A 24,119-nucleotide genomic window follows, 5' to 3' on the forward strand; every position below is an offset into this window, starting at 1 on the left:
TATACACAGTGGAACGTTATTCAGTTATAAAATGGAATGCATTTGAATCAGTTCTAATGAGGTAGATGAACCTAGAGACTATTATACAGAGTAAAGCAAGTCAGAAAGAAAAAGACAAACATTGTACATTAACCCATATATATGGAATCTAGAAAGAATAGTACTGATGATCCTATTTGCAGGGTAGCGAAGGAGACACAAAATAAAGAACAGACTTACGGGCACAGTGGGGGAGGAGGAGAGTGGGATGACTTGAGAGAGCAGTGTTAAGACATATTCATTACCATACGTAAAACAGCGAGCTGGAGGGAATTTTCTCTGTGATGCAGGGAACACAAACTTGGTCCTATTTGACAACTAGAGGGCCAGGATGGGTGGGGAGGTGGCAGGGCGGTTCAGGAGGAGTGGGATGTACGTCTACCTTTGGCTGATTCACAGTGATGTACAGCAGAAACCATCACAATATTGTAATTATTCTCCAATTAAAAATAAAATAATTTTTTTTTAATGCCAAAAGTCAGTATAATTTGCTGAAGCCATTAAGAAGGAAAATTAAATATTAAGGGAAAAGGTGTCTATTATAAAATATCTTAAATATTGTAAAATATTAATACCTATTTAAGATTACAATTTTAGTACAGCACTGAGAGTAGATAAGCAACAATTAGGTTATAAAGATGAGTTTACCAGGTGGCTCAGTGGTAAAGAATCTGCATGCCAATGCAGGAGATGCAAGTTTGATAACTGCCTTGGAAGATCCCCTGGAGGAGGAAAGGCTCGACACTCCAGCATTCTTGCTTGGAAAATTCCAGACAAAGGAGCCTGGAGAGCTACAATCCATGGGGTTACAAAGAATTGGACCCAACTGAGATACCAAGCATACATGCACAGTTTATAAAGAAATAAAGAAATTTGGTTTAAAAAGTTTCACAAAACTTGTTTAAGAAATTCACTTTCAAGGGAAGAAAAATCTAACCAAAGAGCCCATTTTTCAGTGTAAGAAAGAGCTATACTTGCTCAAAGGCAGAACAAAAGGAGTTAATGAAGAATAGGAAATTAAAGATATTGAGAGAGTACTTGCTTAGGGGGAATTTCTCTTGGAATATGAGGTAGAACAGGGTCAAGAACAAAGAAGACAAATAACATTAAGTATGGGACAAAATCAGAATAAATGGATAGGAATGCAATTAAATTAAGGTTAACAATGGGGAAGATCAAATTCATCTGATCACCTTAATCTTTTGAGTAAAGTCCTATGCAGATACTGATCTTAAAAAAAAAGAAGAAAAGATCTGGATTGGAAAATTCACGAAAGATAATTTTGTTGTTCAGTTGCTCAGTTGTATCCTACTCTTTGTGACCCCATGGACTGCAGCACACCAGGCTTCCCTGTCTTCACCATCTCCTGGAGCTTGCTCAAATCCATTTCCATTGAGTTGGTGATGCCATCCAACCACTCATCCTCTGTTGTCCCCTTCTTCTCCTGCCTTCAATCTTTCCCAGCATCGGGGTCTTTTCTAATGAGATGGCTCTTCGCATCACGTGGCCAAAGTATTGGAGGTTCAGCTTCAACATCAGTCCTTCCAATGAATATTCAGGACTGATTTCCTTTAGGATTGACTGGTTGGATCTCCTTGCAGTCCAAGGGACTCTCAAGAGTCTTCTCCAACACCACAGTTCAAAAGCATCAATTCTTCAGCACTCAGCTTTCTTTACAGTCCCACTCTCACATCCATACATGACTATTGGAAAAACCATATCTTCGACTAGATGGACCTTTGTCAGCAAAGTAATGTCTCTGCTTTTTAATATGCTGTCTAGGTTCTTCATGAACTCCTTATTGCAAAATTCAGACTTAAATTGAAGAAAGTAGGAAAACCACTAGGCCATTCAGGTAAGATCCTAATCAAATCCCTGACAATTACACAGGGGAAGTGACAAATAGATTCAAGGGATTAGATCTGATAGACAGAGTGTTTGAATGACTATGGACATAGGAAAGAATAATAGGTCATATAATTAATTAATTATCACTGATAAGCAGATTTTCAGTTGTTTGCAAAAGAAGACACAATTTTTTTCACTTGCAATATTTTTCATTAATTATAAGTTAAAAAATAGAGGCCATTCCTTTTGAGAGATAACTATAGTACTTTTCATTGTACAGATTAAACAATACTCAAAGAAATAGTAATAGTAAATTACTATTTACTACAAATCAATACTTGAGTGAGACAGAAAGATCACCCCCTTTGTCTTCAAACAATTAAAACATTCAACATCATATGTAGTGATGTAGAATGATAAAGTGATAAATGATCAAGCATGTGAGGAAGGTATGCAAGGAGGTTCTGGAACACAGAAATATTCTCTATTAAGGATAATTTGCAGCAAAAAAAAAAAAAAAAATCCATATGAGCATGCTCCAAATCACACTCACCTCATAAATGTACCCCTACTTGAGTTATTCAGGATATTTTATTCTTGAAAATGATACAAAATCAATAGGACAGAAAAAGTTAGTAGGACAAAGTCAAGGATAAGTCATTTACAGCCTACCTACTGCATAAATTATGTCTTCCTACTATTTGAGACCTGGAGTGAGAGGAACTTCTTGTTTTCTAAAGAAGGAAATAGTGTTGTCAACTTCTAGGTCTAATTTTTTAAATATATCATCATCAATGGTTCTAATAATGTGAACTAGAAAAATTAGTCAGCTTTGTAGAGATGTAGTCCTTTTTTTTTTCATTTTAATGGTAATAAAATTGAAGCTTATATTAATCAAATTTAAGAGTATAAATAGTATCAGATCTGTGATCAGAGTTCTGTTTTTCTAACTCCCAGTCCAATCCTGTTTTCACTAGTGATGATTTGTTATCTCTAAAGAAACTGTGAGATTTAAAAAAAAAAAAGAAAAAGAAACAAAAGTTATTTGAGCTGAAAATAAAAATGGGACTTTATTATCTATTAAGTAAACAAAACTACCTATTTATTCGAGTCAGTCAATACATCTGTTAAATCTCTTTCCTTTGTTCATGGATAATCTTAGGATTTGAAGGCATTTACCTTTGGGTGAAACAGTTTCTCAGTCACAGACATCTAATTCCTCTCCTTTCAATGCACCACCCTCTCAACTGCCAGATGCAAGTGAAAAGAGCACTGCACATTCTGAAATGAACTGGGAAGGGAGAATGTGTATCATTGCTGGAAACTAGGGAGACAGATCTGCACATGCTCTAAGTGTCTTTCTAGATATAGATCAGCAGCAGCAGACTGAAAGAAAACCAAACATATGCAGAACTGCGGGCATAAGGAAGATCAGTTTTTACTCAGAAATAAATGAAAGATGTGCACACAGAATAGCATAATCCCTGCTGGAGCCTGTGACAAATGTTGGAAGAAGAGTATGTTTTGCAGCAATCATAGAACACTACAGATTTCACCAATATTTCTAGGATGTTCACTAGATGGCAAAGTCCGTGTGCAGCTTACAATGTGAGCAGACAGCCATGTCAAGTAGAGAACAGGAATACTGCTCTCCATAAAGACAACTGAATTCAGGAAATGCCTTAATTCCCAAGATTTGATCCTGGCTGCCAAACCTACCAGTCCCTGCAGTGATTAGCTCTTATTTTCCTTGGGCCCTGGACCTTTCAAATGGCAAAGTTATACTTACTGGGAATTTAAAGCTTTCTTTTCTGCCTAAAAGATCTCTAGACAATTACAGGAAATCAACTATACTTGACAGAATCATCACAAATCCATTATTTACAGCATAGAATTTTTTCTGTAAGGATGAAGGAACAGAGAAAAATGACCAGACATATGATTGTTCAAAACAAGGTGTATGTTTGTAATAATCAACTCAGATGCCTCCTTATGAAACCAAATTACTGCAAAACAACACACGCTAATGTTGAAATATACTCTAATTAAGAGGACAGCTTAAATATGAAAGAAAATCTGACAGCAAGAGAGTCCAACTGGAGACTGCAAGGATACTTCTGTGCAAGCGTGCTCAGTCACTTCCGTCACGTCCAACTCTTTGCGACCCTATAAACTGTAGCCCGCCAAGCTCCTCTGTCCATGGGATTCTCCAGGCAAGAATACTGGAGTGGGCTGCCTGCCCTCCTTTGGAGGATCTTCTCAGCCCAGGGATCAAACCCATGTCTCCTGCTCCTCCTGCACTGTAGGTGGATTCTTTACCCACTAGCCACCTGGGAAGCCCAAAGGATAGTTCCAAAAATGGCTAAATTCATAAGTACAATACAAACAATAAACAGTAGATTTGAAAATGTTGGAAGTTACATACACTAAATAAAATAGAAGACAAACTCAAGACAATCTGGAAAAGACAATCTCTTTCCGGAGATCAAAGAGGGAAGAGAAATGAGATAGAAATGATTATTAAAAATATTAAAAAATGTATGAGGCAAAAGCCAAGAAGATACTACAATTAAAACTAGCAATTCAGAAGGAAAACTAAAGCAAACATGATAGTTTCAACAATTTCTAATCTCCAGAAAGAATGAAATCTTTTTATCAAAAAAAACTCTGTACATCAAAAGGGACCAGCAAAGTGAAATGAAAGTCGCTCACTTGTGTCTGACTCTGTGACCCCATGGACTATACGGTCTCTGGAATTCTCCAGGCCAGAATATTAGACTGGGTAGCTTTTCCCTTTTCCAGGGGATCTTCCCAACCTAGGGATCGAACCCAGGTCTCTCACACTGCAGACAGATTCTTTACCAGCTGAGCCACAAGGGAAGCTCAGGGATACTGGAGTGGGTAGCCTGTCCCTTCTCCAGCAGATCTTCCCGACCCAGGAATCAAACGGGAGTCTCCTGCATTGCAGGAGGATTCTTTACCAACTGAGCTATCAGGGAAGCCCCCATCAATGAAAACAAACTGAAACTCAAGACATATTCTGTTAGTCTAGAGAGGGGGAAAGATGAAGATATAACTCTTTTAAGTATGTGGTATGAAAAAATGATTCATTTCCAATAAAAATAGTTGTATACCAAATGAAACTGTTATTCCCCTATGAAGGCATTGGAGAAACAGTCTCAAACATCAAGAGGTAAGAAAATATATCACAATGTATCCTTCATAAAAAGATGATTTTAAGATATACTTTAGCTCTACAGAAGATGATGAGGAAAAAATGACAAAATTGTATATAAAAGAGCTCTCAGGACATAGAGTTAAATCATAGAGCAATATATAAATCACTGTTGTCAAGATGGTTATAAAACAATAGACTTATTAAGAACATTTATATAAATTTGTATAAAATACCAGATTTCCTCTCAAAACACTAGGGAATAGTTGGAAAGTGAAGGAAAAATTAACAGTTTTATCTTATAAGGAAATTGCTAATAGATACTGTTTCACTTATGATGGTGACAATTTCTTTAAAATTATGGAATAAAATGAGGCTATAAATGTATTCCAAAAACTAGAAAAAATAGTGTGAGAAAAAAAGAAAGTAAAAAATGATAGCTGATACAGTCCAGGAAAAATCATGAAAAACACTAAAAATAAAAGTAGAAAAGACAAGAGAAGTTATCAGAAGAAAGAGAAAGGCCAAATATACCTAAAATTTATGATAATAAATTGTGATTCGGTTTATTCACATTAAATAACAAAAAATACCAAATTAGATCATAAAGTAAAAACTGAACAGATGCTGTTTATTTAAAAGAAGCATAGAAAAAATTGCCAAAATTAAAAATAAAAAACGGGCAAAAATATATCAGACAAATACAAACAAAAATGTAGGTTTTTATGTTACTTGAGACAAAATATATTTCAAGGCAAAAATAATAACTGGATAAATATGGTAATTTTATATTTATAAAGGTAAATCTTCCAATAAAGTTATAGTAGTCATCAATTTGTAAAGTGAATAGTAGTACATTGTTATGCAAAACTTAGAAATTCGACATAAATCAACACAACTGTTGAAGACATAAATTCATTTCTCCCAGTTTTTGAGAGATCAAGTATAAGAGTAAGATAGGAAAAAAAAAGAGTAAGATAGAAGCATTGAAGATTTGAATAAAATAATTGTTACTGTTGTTTTAATAACTAGGTACCAAACTTTCTACTGTACAGAGAAAATTTCTTTTATAATTTCTAAAACTGATCAGATGCACAGTAACAAAGCAACAAGCAACAAACAAGCAACTAAACAAAATATCCTAATTTAATAAACTCTAGAAGGTAGAATTTTCAGACTTAGCCCACATTCCTTGACTACAACACATTATAAAACTTATTTTGAAATTTATAAATCTTTTTCTCTATGAAATGTATAACATGCATGAAAATGAAATTGTCAAATTGTATAAGAAGTAGAAAACTTGACCAGACAAATTATAAGGCAACTAATTGAAAAAATATGTTAAAACTAAGTTATAATAACAATGAAGGTGTTGCTTTACAGAAGTTATTGATATCTTCTAGAAAATAAATATTGACATTATACAGAAGCACTTTATTTCCACATTTTAAATTGACTCGAAGCAAAGATAAACAGTAAATTATCCAAAAGAGTTAAGAAACAAATACAAACTTCATAGTAAAACCTTACCAGAAATGGAATCTACAACCACTAGTAAAAATAAATACAAAAATCTTAAACAAAATCTATTAGTTACTTAACAGCACACGGAAAAGGAAGATCCAAAATAGCCATGAAAAAATAATACAGTTATAGAAAATATATTCATGAAATATATTATGTCAATGAATCAATAAAGAATATGAACTATATCCAGATGCTAAAATGACAGTTAATGTCTCATATTTACTCATAAATAATCATACAGCCTTTTTTGTTAGAGAAATAAAAGAAACCTTCTTACTTGTTAATGTCTGTTTCAAATCAAAATTACATCAATACAATTATATCACTATTTTTCTTAAGACTTAACCAAGGTCAGGAATTTTAGAAACCATAGCTTATGGAAAAATGATGAATGACATGGAACCAGAGATTAAATTTATTGGCTGAACCTTATCCAAGTGATCAAGGTTTCCATCATCAGTGACAAATCATGCAGATAGCAGGCACCCCTCATGGCGTGAGGAAAAAACACCCAACTCTGGGGTACTCTTCTCCCACATCCATAATCTGAGTGTGAACATGAGAAAACATCAGACAAAACGCAAACTGAGGAATATTCTAGGAAATATCTGACCACTACTCAGCAGTTTTGAAGTCAAGAGAGACAAAGAAAGATTGCGAGGCTATCACAGATTGGAGGGGACCAAGGGGGCAGGGAGACTAAATGCTATGCTTTGTTCTGGATCTGACCCAGAACAGAGCAGTCTAACACTTAGAGTCAGCTAACAGCATAGTGCAGTGCTCATTTCTTTGTTTTAATAAATGTCCCAAGATTTTATAAGAGGTCTCTATTAGGGGAAGCTGGGTGACAGATATGTGGGGTAACTCTGTACTATCTTTGCAGCTCTTTTTCAAACCTAAAATTAATCCAAAATAAGACCTTCAAAAACATTAAAAACCTGTATTGGTTGAGTAAAGTGTCGTCTTAAAAAATTCTGCAGTTAAGGAATTGATGCATTCTACAAGATACACATCCCTCACTATTGTGATACCAGAATGGTATTGCAATCTACACTTTATTACTTCCTCCAGAAGTTTGGTCATTTTACTTTTTAGGTTGCATTTTTAAAGTTTGATAATAATGATTATAATATTTTAATAATAATAGAGGAAAAGACCATAGATATTTGTGTGTATGCATATGTGTTTGTGTGACTACTACTGATTAATTCTGTTATTGATTATAAACTTTATTCAGTCATGGAGTAAGAGAATTCCTTATGAATGATATCTTGAAATAGAGACTGTGAGTGTGAGAAAGACATAAAGAGAGAGACCCCTACAATTATATTTATTATTTTTCTATGAAATTTTAAAATATATTCTGCATCCATATTCTTTTACACATCACTAGGTAGTCTATTAAAACACAAAATTTAAAAGCCATTTAAGCCAATTACATTAAAGTAAATGATTAAAAACTTTTAATAACTCACTTAAAGTAGAACATAGTTATGCTGTGAAAGCAAGACATTTCAAATAGTACCTTCATCACCGTTTTAAATGACCACAGCTCAGCAAGTGTATTGATCACCTTCTATGGAAGACAGTATATGTAGGTACTGGATAGATTGGTAGGCTGATAAGACACATGTCTGTTCTTATGCAGTAAACAATTTTACATGATAGATGACCCAGGTACACATAAATCTGGCTAGTCCACATTATGACAAGTGTAGAGAGAGCTGCAGGATGCAATGGATGTATAGAGGAAAATGTTACATTGCATGTGAAAACATCAGAGTCAGCATTATAAAGGAAGTGACATTTGAGTTAGATTTAATTAGGACAAAAGTTTACATGTATTCTGAAGCATGGAATATTATAAAAAAATGTTTTCATTGGAACCCTGGAATCTGTTGAGGACAGAAATATATTCATTGGATATATCTTTCAGTATGACTAAGTAGAAAGTCATATATTTTCTATACGACTATATATTTTATAGACAGAATTTTCTACAAATAAAGTAATAAAGACATATATAGGCCCTTAAAAAAGACAAATATCTAAGCTGAAATGTAGAAGACATCCATGAAGACTCTGGGACAGCTGAACTGGGTAATTTCAATTAAACTATAGTGGTTTAATGACATGTCATCATAAGATGTCCCTTGTATTTCTCTTCCCACACAACAACAAAAATTTGGCATCTATCCACAAGCAAAACTACTTCTGTGAGAGCTGCTGACGCTGCTGCTAAGTCACTCTAGTCGTGTCTGACTCTGTGCGACCCCATAGACGGCAGCCCACCAGGCTCCCCCATCCCTGGGATTCTCCAGGCAAGAACACTGGAGTAGGCTGCCATTTCCTCCTCCAATGCATGAAAGGGAAAAGGGAAAGTGAAGTGAGCACTATATGCCAAAGACCTGAAATAGCTAAAGCAACACTGAGAAAGAAGAATAAAGCTGGAAGAATTCCATCACCTGATTTCAAACTATACTACAAAGGTATAATGGTCAAGACAGAAAGACACTAGCATAAAAATACACACACAGACCACTGTAAGAGAACAGAGAGCCCAGAAATAAACCCTCACAGATAAGGCCAACTAATATTTGACAAAGAAGCCAAGAACACTTAGTGGGGAAAGGACAGCCTCTTCAATCAATGGTGCTGGGAAAATTGGAAAATTGCATGCAAAAGAATGATACTGAACCCCTATCTTACACCACATACACGAATTAACTTGAACTGAAGAATTAAAACATAAAATCTGAAATTGTAATTTACTAGAAAAAAATAGGAAAATTTTTTGACACTGGTCTGGCAACAACTTTTGTTGGGGAGAGGGATATGACACCGAAAGCATGAGCAACAAGAGCAAAAATTAATAAGAGGACTGCACCAAGCTAAAAGGCTTCTGCACAGCAAGAGAAACAATTGACAAAATGAAACAGCAACCTTCAGAATGGGAGAAAGTTTATTTGCAAACCATATACTGGATAAGAGGTCAGTATCCAAAGTAATATAAAAGAACATATACAACTCAATAGCAAAAACTCAGCCTATTTTAAAATGTCAAAGGACATGAATAGGAATTTCTCCAAGGAAGATATTCAAATGGCCAACAGATACATGAAAAGGTGCTTGGCATCACTGATCATCACATCATGGAAAAGTAAGTCAAAAACACAATGGGATATCACTGACATCTAGTAGAATAGCTATCATCAGAAAGACAAGAGATAACAAGTAGAGGTGAGGATGTGGAGAAAGGGAACCCTTGGGCACCATCCATGGGAATGTAAATTGGTATAACCACAATAGAAAACAGTACAGCAGTTCCTCAAATAACTAAAAATAAAACTACCACATAATCTAGCAATCCTGTTTTTGACATATATCCAAGGACATGAAGCCAAATATTTTAGGAATATCTTCATTCCCTTGCTTATTGCAGTGTTGCTCACAATAGCCAGGATGCAGAAATAACCTAAGAGTCTATCAATGAGTGAATGGATAAAGGAGATGTGGCATGTATCATATTCTATATACAACTGAATATTATTCATCCATGAGGAAGAAAAATTCAGCCATTTGTGACAATATGAATGGCTTGGGGAATTCTGTTAAGTGAAGTCAGTCAGAGAAAGACAAATACTGTATGGTATCACTTATATGTGGAATCCAAAAAGCCAAACTCTTAAAAAAGGAGAATGATGGGTTATCAAGGCCTGGGGGTACACAGTGAGGAAAATGGAGAGATACTGGCCATAGAATATAAACTTCCACTTGGAAGATGAACAAGTTCTGGGAATCTAATGTACAGTGTTGTAATTATTGTTTAAATTATTATTAACAATAATGTATTACATAGTCAAAAATTTAAGAGAGTAGATGTTAAAACTTCCCACCACAAAAAAAGGAACAATAATTATGTGATATTATGGAAGTGTTAGTTAACACTACATTAGTAATATATTGCCAACATATGTGTATCAGATCAATATGTTGTATACCTTAAAGTTACACAATGTTGTATGTCAATTATATCACAATAAAATAGGAAAAAATCCTGGTGGTTGATGTATATTAAATAGCAAATAATTTTATAACAGTTACAGAGTTAAAAGGACAGAATATAAAGTCAATTTTCCTAACTTATTAAGATAACAAAAAAATTATTATTCACAACACTAAAGATTTGCTTCAACTGCAAACAAAAACAGAATATTCCCAACACACTTGACATTGCAACTATTACTTCTAGTCATCTCCAAACAAGAGAATAGATTTAACTTTCTATGATACAGTCTCTGAAGATTACACAGTGAGGATACAGAAATAGTTGAGAAAGAATAGAGTCCCGGGCCAAACAGCTGTAACAATGAAAACTTTATCACATCTGTAAAAAGGAAACTTACACTTTCCTCCTGATAGTTGTTGCAAGAATTAAAAGAATCTACATGGAGAAAGTTCAGGACACATAGTATACACTATGTGTGAAATCAATATTCAATTTCAATTCAATATTCAATATTCAATTTTCATTATTTTCAGCTATGATTAATCTAGTATGTTTTGAAAATTTCTTATGTGCCAGGCAGTGGACTAGGTGCTTGAGAGTACCACTAAGCACGCTTAAAGGAATACAATTTAAGTTGGCTCATTCATTTACTCAACAAATATAATTTTAGTTACTTCTATATGTCAGAACCCATTCTGAGCACTTGTGATAAATTAGTGCACCAAAAAGATAATCTTTGTCCATTTGGAGTTTACATTATTGACAGAGCAGATAGAAATTACACAGTGTGCTAGAAGTTGTAAGTTTTAAGAAGGGAAAGGAACAAAAAAAAAGGATATGAAAGGAAAAAAGAATAAAGCAAAAAGTAAAAAGAAAGTATGGAGGAATCAAAAGAATGGAGTAGGGGAAGGGAGCTGAGATTTTTAATTGCATAGTCAGAATAGATATCATTTAGAAATGCCATTTGAACACAGACTTGAAGCAGGTGAAGGAATTAGTCATGCAAATACCTGAGGCAGAAGCCTTCCAGGAAGATGAACCTCCCTAAAGATGTGAGTGTTCCTGGAACATTCAAGAAATAGTAAAAGTGAATAAGGGAAAGAGAAATTGGAGATGATGTCAGAGAAATAATGTGACGGAGACCAGATTCAATGGAATCTTACCGGAAACTGTAACATAGTTTTTACTCTGAGAGCAATAGGCATTACTTAGAGGATTTTGAGCAGAGACGTGGCACAATCTTACTCCCATCTGCTGAGATTAGGAGAAGAAGTAGATGAATAAATTCCAGTTTTAAGAAACTAAGGCATAAATCCAGGAGAGATATGGTAATGGCTTGGACCAGGGAAGTAGCAGTCAAGATGCCAGGATGTAGTCAGCTTCTGGATGTATTCTGAAGATGAAATCAACAGGAATTCCATAGGGAATGGATATAGGATATGAGAGAAGGAGAGAACATGATTCTAAAGCTTTTAGCCTGAGGATAAGTAAGACTAGAGTTACCCCCTAAGAAGTAAAACGGGGATGGCAGGGGGTGAACCAGGTTGGTCAGGGAGAGGAAAATTCAGAAATGTAGTTTAGGGTATGTTAACTTTGAGTTCTATTTGAGATATCAAAGTCAACATGTCAAAGAAGCAGTGGGACACATAAGTCTTTTGAAAATTATAATTATTTACATGGCATTTAAAGCCACGGGACTCAATGAATCACAAGAAGGTGATGAAGATAGAGGGAAAAAAGAGAATCAGGGACTGGATCAGGGATACTCATAAGTAATGAACTTTGGAAAGTCAGAGTAAAGAGAAAAGTGATGTGGAGGAGTTAATGGAAGAAGAACCAAGATCATGGCCTGTCCTGGAATCCAAGAGGAAATATATCAAGGGAAATGAAATGATGCACTATGTCCGATACTGCAATGTGCTCAGCTAAGACAAAGACAGAATGGACCATTGGACAATGTGGTGGTTCCTGTATTCTTATCAAGAATTGATAAAATGGTGAGAGTGAAAACTTGACTAAAAGAGGATGGGTGGAGAAAAATGGACATAGAATATAACAAACACCCTTGATAAGTGATTTTGAAAAGACGAGGATTGAAATGGGGAAGTAGTTGGTGAAGGAAGAAAAAAATTTAATATAGGAGCAATAATAAAATGTTTGCATGATCATACAGTAAGAAGCTAAAATTACTGGTGTAGGAGAGAGAGAAAAAAATTGCTGAAGTGAAGCCTTGTGTAGGTAAGGAAGAATAGGGTCTAATACACAGATGCAATGATTGTTTTAGGTAGAAGCAGAGGTAGCTGATTTAAGGTAACAGGTGGGAAGCCAGAATATGTGGGTACAGAACTTGGTGGGGAAATGCATTTAGTGAGGAAAGTCTTAAAGGAAAAAATATCTCCTGATTGTTTGAATTTTCTCAGGAAACAACATTGTTGACTAAGAGTGAACATGAAGTAGGAAGTATTGGTGGTTTGAGAAGAAAAGAAAGGGTATGAAATCCAAGTCCAGGAAACTGGGATATGAGTGGTCTAGGGAACAGTGGTATGATCGCTGGGCAGCATCAAGGACCCACTTGAGTTTTGTGCTTATGACCAGCTACATGGGTGCACACAGGAGTAAGGGGAGAGTTGGCTATAATTAGGAGGGGATTTCACCAGAAAATTTAAAAAAGAGGGAGGGAGAGTTTGTTAAGTGTGCATGTAAGGAGTGATTATTATGAGTGATAGAATTTATTTAATAAAAGGAAAGCAGACATTAAGAACAGTGAAAGTGTGATAAGATCAATGAATTGGAGTTTAGTTGGGTTAAAATACTGTTCAAGCTGGGGTTCTATCCAAGGAAACAAGTCTTGATCAATATTGTAATTTTCTCTTCTATTTAATTCTCCCCCGTTATCTCTATCTCTTTCTCAAATATCTGTTTCTTGTTGCTGAAACTTTTAACTCTGCTTATCTTGCTTTTTTTAACATCAAGAGTGCAATTGATACATCCTAGGTAAATCCTTTTTTTTTTTTTTTTTTAAGGTGAAAGCAATTTTATTTAGGCAGATACACTTTCTGTAGCAGATTGTTGTCTTTTTTTGTTCTTATTTTTTTTTTCCATTTATTTTTATTAGTTGGAGGCTAATTACTTTACATCATTGCAGTGGTTTTTGTCATACATTGAAATGAATTAGCCATGGATTTACATGTATTCCCCATCCCGGTCCCCCCTCCCTAGGTAAATCCTTATATCCATCTACAAAATTTTACCTCCTATTTCAGCTGAATCTATTCTATTAAATCCATTTACTGAGGTTTAAAATGCTAGTTCTTATAATTTTCATTTATAAATTTCTATTTGGTTTCTTTCAAAATACACCTATTTTACTCAGTAGCATTTTTATTCCTTAACACTTTATAATTTTAAATATGCTCATTTATATTTTATTATAGATTATTTTATTATCCCAAATTCCTGAGGTACTAGTTCTAAGTATTTTTTGTGATGTCTGGTGAATAGCCCTTATGGTGGTTTATTTCTCATGTAGTTTATAATTTTTTATTATGAGTTTATCTTAAGATTCTTTTCCTAATATATTTAAAATTTGAGAAAAAGATTTTACAAACATTTACAATGATTTAGATTTACAGTGATTTAGCAATTTTACAATTCCTTCTGCCAAGCACTTGAGATGTCACTGACCTGATACTGATCTCTGTGTTAATTTATACAATGAGGAATTCCTTCCTACAGAATGGTATATATTCAGAAGGTAAAGTGACTTGATTTACCAGTCACACACAGTCCTAGAGTTAATTCTTTCTAAAAGACTCTTTCCTCCCAAAAGACAGGACAGAAACAAGTTTCTTTGAATTCCTGTATCAGCAGATTACATTCTTTAATTCTCATTTCAGTAAGGGTACAACTCCTTAAGGCTCTATGCTGTACAGAGGGATTCTGAATTTCAATTCTCCATATTACAAAGGTCAAGACTACAGCCTCATGCATGCACAGGAATTTGGATCATTTTTTAAATGATCTCTTATCATAAACTCTATTTTTTCATGATATTCTAACCAATCCACTACCCTTCCTACAAGCCTAATAGGAAGTGTTGTTCCCTTATCACTCTCCCATAAACATCATCCAACACAAGATGTAGCACAGTATAATTATGCAATCACATAATTGCACACTTATTTGCTAATACTACCAAGACATGCTCATGTTGGAAGCATATTATAATCCCAACTGATCCTAGATACCAATGTAAGACTTAGTCATTCAAAACTATAAATTCAAACTATTCAAAGCACTTCTTGAGGGTGATTGAGTCCTAAGACCATTTTATTCCAGTACAAAATTATTTTTTAGCAAGCAGACACAAAAAGATAACAAAAATTATGTTTACTTACCCTCAAAAGTCTTTAACATACTTTAATAGATAAAATGTATTTAATTTACCTTTGATTCTTAAACCATTTTTCCAAAAATTCCTATAAATAACAAAGGTCCTTATATGATAGAAATGTTTTCTTTCTAAATTATTAATGTAGTTAGTAACTATATTTCCTTCCAAATAAAAGCCTTGATTTAAAATTTTAATGTCATATCACTGGTAAAAATGTACATTTTTGATTTGCCAAGTCCATCTCCATCTCTGCTTTCACCTACTTCAAATTTTTCTAATCCCAATACAGTAAGGTGGAGATTACACTAATGTGTGACCATTATAGGGAGATAAGTGAACAGCTTTTATTATTTTGAGTTTTAATATGATTTCACTTCATATTCTTGATGCAAGCCATCTTTTCTTACTTAGAAAAATAGTATTAGAAATAGTATAGAAATATAAATATAAAAATAGAAAATAGAAATATAGAAATAGAAAAATAGTATTAGAAATAATACTTCAATAGGCATATAGCCAATGGTATTTATCATGAAATGTATATACATTTTAAATGCTCTTAAAATCAATATAATATGAAATTACATTTGATGATTAGAAGCTTATTTGCCTTCATTGGAATGATGACCTTTCTTCTTGTTTGAACCCTAAAGTAAGACTTTTCCCAACACAGCAAATCATTTTTCATAAATCTTACTTTGGCTATAATTAAACACTAGAGAAGGTCATATTAAACTTGTATTCTAGACATAATAGACATGTGAAGTAGGTACAGGCAAAAATACCAATCCACAGTATTTTAAAATACAAAATCTATATTAAAACCATTTGAATTATTTTCCAAATTGATTTCTGTTTGAAATAAATTTGTTTGCAACCATTATCAGTATTTAAAGCCCACTGAGCAAAATGCATTAATGATTAATAGAGCAAAGGGTTATACAAGTAGGGAAAGCAGTGCTTTTTTAACCACTGGAAGCATCTGAAAGTGATCTGGAGTTAATATTAAAAGTATGTGTGACTTTTGTTAGAGAAGTTTGGGTTTTTTTTAACAGAAGTTTTAGAAGACCTTGATGTGTATCTTCTAGCATGTCTGCTTAGAGCAGGAATCTGAAACATATTCTAAGCCTTGCCTTGTGCTTCCTATGACTTACTAGATGATTACAATATTATACAATAAGTATTTCTCAAAGGGAAATATTTAAGACCAGACAGAATATAATCCCTTGAAAGTACCCTGAACTGAGAAGTGATGGCAGATATGTAACTGAGCAGAGTCCCGTGGGCCTGCCAAGACAGGCCCCTCCCACCCCACGTCCTTCACCCGCCTCCTGTCTGTGGAAAAAACTTCAATCAAAGAATAAATTTAATCAGAGAAGGAAGAAAATACAGAAAGAAAGGAAAACAGTCAAAAAAGACAAAGTAATAACACTTTAGCCATTAAACAAAGTCAAGGAAAGACCTTTAGATCCTTCTCAAGTGCTATAGACAATTTTCTGAGCCCTACCGTTTGAGATATCTAGCAGATACCGAAAGCCTCACCAGATGGAAAACACTGACTGTATAATGACCGCAGGCATATAGAACCCAGGTAAGTGGGAACCAGAAAGACTAGCTGACCGAAGATTTATGCCTTAGGTCACAGCGAGACATGATGGCTACTTGGAACCATGTGATCAAGACAATCATCTCTGAAAATAGATTACCCCCTCCCCAACAGGTAACCCTTTCTTTTTTCCCTTTATAATCTCTGAGCAAAACCTGGGGAGATGGGGAGTTGGTTTTTTGCAACAAGAGTTATTCAGGAAAAGATGGAGACAAATAAACATTAAGTTCTGAAATGGATAAGGTTTAAGAGTCCACCTTCTCCACAGGATTGACAGTTTCCTCAATAGTTATCTTTCCTTTTACCCAACACTTGTGTCTCAGTGTTGGATTCTTGAAGCTGAGTTTGGTAACACTGGGCTTGCCACTGAACAGTTAGCATTTTTCTCAGAACATCTAGTGCCAAGCATTGCCCACGACAATGAGTGTTAGTGGAACTGAACTTGAATTACTGTTACAATTCAAATCATCAATTATCCCAAGTATGCCCTCAGAGTGCCCATGCTGCTGGTCAGGAAAGGATGGAGACAAATAAACATCAGGTTCTGAAATGGATGGGTAAAGGTTAAGAGTTCCACAGGTAGCAATAATAATCCAAAATTTTTTAATAACAAAAGAATAAAAGCAAAAAAATAAAATCTAAATTCTACCTTAATATTTTAATAAGTACAGATTTGAGGCTAGATAATGATATTCTCATTTATAAAGCTTAGAAGCCTATTTGACAGCTATGAGACTATCTACATGTGACCCCTATGAGGCAGGGGTGACATTTGCTTCATAGGGTTGCCCAAGGTCAGCCCTAAGGGAAGTCATCTATGTCTGCGCTGTGCACAGTCGTGTCCGACTCTCTGTGACCCTATGGACTGTAGCCCACCAGGCTCCTGGTCCATGAGATTCTCCAGGCAAGAATCCTGGAGTGGGATGCCATTGTCTCCTCTGGGGGTCTTCCCAACCCAGGGATCACACCCATATCCCCCAAGACTCCTACTTTGCAGGTGGATTCTTTACCCCTGAGACACCCGGGAAGCCCCGTCTGTGTCTGTGCGGCCACCTAAATGCCTGCTTCTGTTCCGTGGCCTGTCAGGCTCATGGTACAACCCAGTCAGGTCTTGAAAGAAGGGAGTAGTATCCTACTCAGGCAATTCTAAACTGAACTCAGTTAATGTTACCTGAGTAAGCAGCTATTTCAGAGGCTTCATTGTAAAGGGTGGGACTCTCCTCACGCCTGTGCCTTCTCAAGGCTTCACATTCCTGTCCCATGCCTAGTGAGTGCAAGGGAATGCCTAGAAGAGATGGGCTCTAGGAAGGACGTAAGAGGATTCTGGAACTGTCAATAGAAAGGGAGAAAGGAAGCTTTATAAAGAAGGTTAGTTCACCCTAAGGGAAGGACATTTGTAATTAAACTGACTTTCTTTTTTCTTTACACACAGCCCTGTGAAAGTGCTAATAAAACTGAGGGAGGAAAAGGCAAGAGCTTGAATATTTAATTCAGATGCGGGCAAACCAGTCCTTACTAATCAAACTAGATGTATATATATATATATGTGTGTGTGTGTGTGTTAGTCTAATCTTATGCAAGTTTAAAATAGAACCTGTTTTCAAACAGGTCATTCTGAATAAGAAATAGACAACCAAAGTAGATACAATAAGTTTAATGTGAAACAGTGTTATTAGTTTCCAAAATCAAGAATTAATATGATTAAAATATGCTCTGCTGGAAAGTGTTTTGATACTGAGGATGAATTATTTCTTCCAGAAAGACCATATGCCATAAATAGCATTTTCTGAGGAACCAACTGATTTAAATAGAAGAGATATTTTATCTCACAGACAAGGATTTAATTTCTAAGAACAGGGCACCTAAAGTGGCTATATTAGCTTTCTTTTATATCATTTACCCTTTCTTCTGGTCTCAAAGGAACAAAAAAACATTCTCAAACCTTTCCTCTCTTGTCTCTTGTAGGACTTCAATTTATTTTATTGTTTTTTCTTTCTTCACTTTCTCTCTACTGACTTTATATCCTTACTGTATGAAGGGGTTGAGGTTTCTCTAATCCTAACTTAAATCAAATTACCCTTAACAGTACCTTACCCTTCAAGATAAAAACATGTTATCTCTCTTTACCTTCACTGATAAATACCTTAAAATCTAAAATTACTCTTCAGCTTTCTCTTTTTCTACTTAGTCCTCAATTAAAGCTCATGTCTCTGTAGATCTACTAAACTTCTCTTAAAATCCATCCATGACCTAATAACAGGTCAGCTCCTACCCTATTCTCTTGTTTACCACTTTATGGGTTTGCTCTTGGTAGTCAATTTACGTGCTTTATCTCCCATGACACTGTTATTAAACTAACTCTAATTTATCCCATTACTTTCCCACAATCAATTAATATCCTTTCTAAACCTGTGTTATTCCACCACTCCAGCCACTTCTATTTTGCCACTCCATTCCACTTTTATTCCCTACTGATGTTCATTTATGTGTGACCTAATTCTTGCCACAGTTTCATACACATCCGTATATTCAGCTATACCTTCTAAACTGATATCTGGATGTAAAATTTTCACCATCTTTCAGATCATCTCTGTGTGATAGTACAAATTAGTATGTAAATGCATAACATCAAAACCCAAAGTCATTATCCTTATTTTTGCTGCCACAGGGGAAATAAATACAATAAACTCACGTTTCAATCAGGTTGGATTATTTACCATTCTCTTTAATTTCTGTATATAATGTCTTCATTATGTCTTTGTAATATTTGCATGCCTAACCTTTGTGCTTAGAATAAACAACTTTATATTTTTATTTATTTATACTTAGATCACTCTTCAAGAAATAATTTAACTATCATATCCCCTTAAAATCGTTTTCTCTAGGCTCTGAGTTCCTCATGAACAGAAACTGTGACTTTTGGCTTATTGTGAATCTCAGGTTGTAACACAGCGCCTAGCACTAGATAGGTACTCATACACCTGTCCCATTCACTTTCCCACCTTTCTTCATTTTTCATTTTGAGGTTTATAATATTTTGAGTACTATCAATACAAGCACATTTCCTTGCTACATTCCATGAGGTATAAACTCTATGCCTCTGTTTACATCTCAGCCCCTTCCATGGACTGTTCTTGGGAGGTGTACGCTGCACTGTGCTTGGTTGCTCAGTTGTGTCCAAGTCTTTGCGATTCTATGGACTCTAACCTGCCAGGCTCCTCTGTCCATGGGGATTTTCCAGGCAAGAATACTAGAGTGGGTTGCCATGCCCTCCTCAAGGGGATCTTCCCAACCCAAGGATTGAATCCAGATCTCCCACGTTGCAGGTGGGCTTTTACTGTCTGAGCCTCCAGGGAAGGCCTGGTAGGTGTATGGTACTTCATAAATATTGTATGTAGAAGTCACACACTTTAATCCCTTTTTATTCCCCTCAGGATATTGAAGTAGTAGGATGCATCTGGTGCCCAGGAGGTACCAGAAAAAAAGGGAGGCCAGGGCATGAGATGATATTCTAGTAGAGGTCAACAGAGCACCTGTATAGTCTGTTTTATTAGCTAGGAGGAATGGAGTTGCAAGGTAGTATGTGACCATCCATATCATTCATGGGCAGAGAGTAGAATAACATACCTCATCAAAGGGTGTAAGGAGGATACTAAGAAACAGAGCATCTCCATAGTTCTTTTATTAGTTTTCTTGGATGCCTTGTCAAGACCCCTGAGAAAACTGAACACTATATATGATGCCATTGTAACATGAACACTAAAAGAAAATACTTCACAAAATTTACCCCCCTATAAACACACACACACACACACACACACACACACACACACACACACACACAGAGTCAACATCAATATACCTGGTATATGCCATTTGGAAATGTTCACCCTAGAGGTAAACTATGTTACTGCTCTGAAAGACTGAATCCTGTCAGTCAGTATTCTAGTCTTGCCTCTGATTCTAATTATGTGGCTCTGGGAAATTTTACTTAATCTCTCGGCCACAACTGTTTTTCTTTAAATAATGAGATAGGTAAAAACTAAAAATCTGAGTTCCTAAAAAATCTTCATGTAACTAGAATTGTATGCAACTTAAATCTCTTTCTAGATTCCACATGTGAAAGGAATGAATTTTTTTCCTAGTGGTTCGAACCATTCTGTAAGATCATTCCCCATAGCTTTCACAACCTCTGACATAGCAAAACCATCACTTTATGAAAAAAAATAAAAAACAACGATGAGTAAGATAGAAACATCCTGAAGCACCTGCCACCTCCAGCACCAGCATGGCACACATACATACAAATACACCGCACTTTTGAAAGAGGAAGGAATCAGATATTTTTAAATGATCTTACAAAAATAATTTTTAAATATATTAAAATTCCATTATAAATTTATATAAATGATGACTGAGACTTTTAAATTGTTTTCTTCCTGTTAATTTGATAATAATAACAAGAGAATTTAGGGGAAAGCATGAGAAGCAGCAGAAAAGCAAGGCTGTGGCATGCAATTTCTAGCTCCTGAGTCATTCCACTCTTCAGCACAGCTAATGTCACATGACGAAAAATAATTTTAAATGTGAGCATCTTATACAACATCAACTATTTCAAATGGCCACAGTCCTATCCTCAAAAATCTACCACAATCTAAGAAAAATTCATTTTCTCAGTAATTAATTTGTTTTCAGTGTCCTCCTCCCATCCACACTGGAGGAGGGGCAGGGTCTGTACCATCATTCCAAGTCTACTAAACACATTACATAAATCTTCCACTCATGTGGGAGAAATGACTTACATATTTTTCCTAAATGGGATAAAAAGCATAAGTCACCTATATCATTATTACTGGCAAAAATTGTTCAGAAGGCCTTTGGGATCAGTATGTTGACATGCCTCAGAGGCTGCTATCAAAAGGCTCAGCCCTGGGCTTTGGAAAAGCCTACTGCCATGTTAGTCTGCTTCATTACATGTCTACAATTTGTTCACCACATTAAGGAGCAGTATTTCCCTCTTGAAAGGAAGATCCATCCTTCACTTTGAAAGCTTTACCATCAAAAGGTACACAAACAGCCACAGAAATAGATCAGAAAGCTGAATAAATATTAAAATACAGCATGCTAAAGTCAGAGCTCATTTCAGGCTAGGAAGATTTAAAGATACAGAATAGCTGGAATTGCAGCTTTTGAATCTCCTAGACAAAATCCAAGCTCACAAAGCACACGTTTTAAATGTTACCATTAATATAAATAACAATTCATTGGTAGGTCAAAGATAGAATCATGCTGGCTTACCTGAAATAAAGGGAATTGTAAGTCATAGCTCAGAATCCACATATGTGTTAAATATAATATTCTCCAATGCAGTTATTCAGAATTTTGGCTACAGTAGAAACTAAAATCTCACACGTGTTCCATCCTCACTGAAGAAGAAAAAACAAAAAGGACGACTGCAGCATCCTCTCTGTTTCTGCCTTAGCTTTCTGTTCTGACATATACTCGATGGTACCCACTGTCTGTTAGAAAGCAGCATGCTAAATTGAAAAAAAAAAATAAATGTAAGGCAGCATCTTACATGTCAGCTCCATCTCCTGGCCAAAAGGGGAATCATTTTTTATTAAAGATCCCTTGGCAATGCCGCATCTAGCGAGTTTGATGTGGTGTATAGCCCATAATTCCACTGTATTTGAAACTGACTACCTTAATTAATTGCAAAGTAAACATTTAAGAAGCATTAGAGTATGAATTTTTAAAATTTGTGGTCCACTTTGGCATTTAGCTCAATTTTCTTACATTGTATTTAAACTAATTGAAACCTTGTCATAGCATTATTAAAATTTTACTGCTTACCTTAAGATTTATTTAACTTTATTTGCCATCTGCAAAAATAATATGTATCTCCTACAAAATAATTTTAGATGTCAAATTGATTTTTATTGAACACTTCTCTGTGGACAGGTCGTATAGGTTTTTGCTACTAGAGAAATTCTGCATTACATTATTTTGTTAATGTTATTTAGAAGATGTTAAAAGATTAAAGTGAAAGTTAATGAAGGGCAAGGGCTTCCCAGGTGGCTCAGTGGTAAAGAATCTACCTGCCAATGCAGGAGATGCAGGGGGCACAGTTTTGCCCTCTGGATCAAGAAGGTCCCCTAGAGAAGGAAAACCCACTCCCTGGAAAATTCCATGAACAGAGGAGCCTGGGGTGCTGCAGTCCATGGGTTAGCAAAGAGTCATACATGACTGAGTGATTGAGCATGAAAATGAACATGCAGGACAAGGAAATTAATAAACAACGAACTAGAAAGTCTTTAGTCAACTCAAGCTTTTAAAGATATTTCAAAATTTACATATATAAAAGTATATGCTACATGAATTTAAGAATTGTGGTATTCTAAAGTGTGTAGTTATATCTTATTAGAAGGATAAAGGAAAAATTACATTACTATGATAATGCATTTAGTAAATAACACCAGTTATACTGAGCATATTACATGCTCAATATGTATTTATTTTTTCTATGCTTAACTGTGAAGTTCTGGTTAATTGTTAAAGTTTGAAATAAGCATATGGATTGTCCTTCTTCAAGGTTTTCACAATACCACGTAAATCTGAAGACAGACAGATGTATGGACTGAAGTCCTCCCTACTAGTGTTGTGATATTCCACAGTTTGGCTTTCCAGCTACTGCAGAAACAATGTGACGCTGTCCGTGGTACTGAAAATCAATTTCAGAACTCAAAGGTTCCAGGTTTTAAGTGAAAGTGAAAGTGAAGTGAAAGTCGCTCAGCCGTCTCCGACTGTTTGCGACCCCATGGACTACGCAGTCCATGGAATGCTCCAGGCCAGAGTACTGGACTGGGTAGCCTTTCCCTTCTCCAAGGGATCTTCGCAACTCAGGGATCAAACCCAGGTTTCCCGCATTGCAGGTAGATTCTTTACCAGCGGAGCCACAAAGGAAGCCCAAGAATATTAGAGTTGGTAGCCTATCCCTTCTCCAGGGGATCCTCCCAACCCAGGAATCAAACCGGGGTCTCCTGCATTGCAGATGGATTATTTACCAACTGAGCTATCAGGGAAGCCCTTTAGGTTTTAAACTGGTCTGATATGTTGTCTTTGTAATATTTCAAGTAAATTTTCTTTTTAAAAGTGCTATATAATCAAGAATAATTTACAGTATCTAAGATAAAAATAATTAAGCAATATTTTATCCACAGAATATATAGTATACATACTGACCAGAAGCCATGATTAAGATAAATATATTCAATAAAAATAAAAGTCATGCTTCTTTGGATCCTCTATATAATACTTCATTTTATTCTTAATGAAGTTATATTATACAGGCTGTTCCAGCATTAGTTCCCACACTGAACAGATGAAGGTACTTAAGCCTGCTCTTCAGTAAATTCAGTTAATTAATAAGCAAGTCAGAAGAACAAATCTGTTTCTATAAACTTTACCTTACTTCTGCTTCTACAATATCATTAAGATATATTTGTATGGTTTTTAAAAT

General features: G+C 35.3%; 1 protein-coding gene across 1 annotated transcript in view; it reads right to left on the reverse strand.

Annotated features, from left to right (window-relative positions):
• Window positions 1–22,129, reverse strand: part of SCN2A (sodium voltage-gated channel alpha subunit 2) — a 136,250-nt gene extending 114,121 nt beyond the window's left edge. Inside the window, exon 1 of the mRNA XM_070476116.1 lies at window positions 21,899–22,129. The gene's annotated coding sequence lies outside the window, so the exon portion shown is untranslated. The remainder of the gene's footprint in view (window positions 1–21,898) is intronic.
• Between the last annotated feature and the right edge of the window lie 1,990 nt (window positions 22,130–24,119).

The sequence above is a fragment of the Odocoileus virginianus genome, chromosome 13 (assembly GCF_023699985.2).
Source record: "Odocoileus virginianus isolate 20LAN1187 ecotype Illinois chromosome 13, Ovbor_1.2, whole genome shotgun sequence".
Lineage (NCBI taxonomy): Eukaryota > Metazoa > Chordata > Mammalia > Artiodactyla > Cervidae > Odocoileus > Odocoileus virginianus.